Source organism: Lucilia cuprina, chromosome 2, assembly GCF_022045245.1.
Source record: "Lucilia cuprina isolate Lc7/37 chromosome 2, ASM2204524v1, whole genome shotgun sequence".
Lineage (NCBI taxonomy): Eukaryota > Metazoa > Arthropoda > Insecta > Diptera > Calliphoridae > Lucilia > Lucilia cuprina.
The window spans coordinates 62,407,768-62,409,654 of NC_060950.1; positions in this window are offsets into that span (position 1 = coordinate 62,407,768).

Here is a 1,887-nt window from a genome sequence, read left to right on the forward strand (position 1 = left end):
AGTCTATAGTCTATAGTCTAGTCTATAGTCTAGTCTATAGTCTATAGTCTAGTCTATAGTCTAGTCTATAGTCTAGTCTATAGTCTAGTTTATAGTCTAGTCTATAGTGTAGTTTATAGTCTACTCTATAGTCTAGTCTATAGTCTATAGTCTAGTCTATAGTCTAGTCTATAGTCTAGTCTATAGTCTAGTCTATAGTCTAGTCTATAGTCTAGTCTATAGTCTAGTCTATAGTCTAGTCTATAGTCTAGTCTATAGTCTAGTCTATAGTCTAGTCTATAATATAGTCTACATATGGTATTCTCCTTAGTAGAATGTTAAGAACCCATTATTTTAGCAAATTTCATTAGAACGTATGAAGCAATATCAGGTGAAATGTCATTAGAAATAGATCTAACAGAATCTGTAAAGAAATGTCTAACAAATCAAAGAGAAAATTTGTATTTTTAAATAAAATGATTCACTTTTGTTTAATTCTTTAAAAACACACAATTACAAATTTATAAAGAAAAATAAATGCATTTAAAAAACATTTGTAAAAATTTAATTTCCAATGACCCAGACCCATATTTCTAAGATTTCTATTTTATTTTAGAAAATGTTTTTTTTTTTTTTTGTTTTAACAAAAGCAAAACTATTTACAAATTATGAACTTGAAATTTGAAAACTTTAAGAATAAAAAAACATATTCAAACACTTGTATGGGTTGAAACTGGTGGCAACAACAAAAAAAACAATACAACCAGACTAAAAGAAATTAGAGCCCAAATACGTTATAATAATTGAAAAAATTGAGAAGGTCTTGTTGTTGGAATTGTTTGTAAGAACATGTGTGTGTGTGTATGTTACCAACCTACTTGCTAACTCATAACAGAATGAATGACTGATTTGTTGTGTTGCGTTGCGAATAAGTGCCGCCAACATTTATTTAATTTAAATTAGAAATTAAAGAGAGCGCAAAAAAAATTGCCAAATAATATTTAGTTTTTTTTTGGATTTTTTCTTTTGTTATTTGTTGTTGTCTTCTGTTTATTATTGTTTTAAAATAACCTTCAAATTAAATAATAATTGTAGTTTCTTTCTTAAGAAGTAGTTTTTTATCTCTTGTGAATTCACTCGTCATATATATGTGGGGGTTGCCATGGTTAAAGGCGGTTTTTTTGTTTTTTTTTTTCTTTAGTTTTGAAATAATTACACAGTTTCAATTTTATTTCAATTATTTTTTATTAAAGTCTCGATTTAAGATGTTACACCATCACCCCACTGGCATAATGCAGTTGATTTTCTTAGATTATTGAATACACAATAAACTAGATTATAGACTAGACTGTAGACAATACTATAGTTTAGACTACAGACTAGACTATACACTAGACTAAACTATAGACTAGACTATAAACTAGGCCATAAACTAGACAGTATACTACAGTATAGACTAGACTGTTGACCAGACTACAGATTAGACTATATAATAGACTATAGACAAGATTATAGACTAAACTATAGAATAGACAAAAAACCAGATTACAGACTAGACTATAGACTAGACTATAGAACAAACTATAAACTAAATTATGGACAGGACTATAGAATAGAATATAGACTAGATTATGGACTAGACTATAGACTAGACTATAGACTAAACTATAGACTAGACTATAGACTAGACTATAGACTAGACTATAGACTAAACTATAGAATATACTATAGACATGATTACAGACTAGACAATAGACTAGACTATATACTAGTCTATAGACTCGACTACAGACAAGACTGTGGACTAGACTATGGACTAGACTATAGACTAGACTATAGACTAGACTATAGACTAGACTATAGACTAGACTATAGACTAGACTATAGACTAGACTATAGACTAGACTA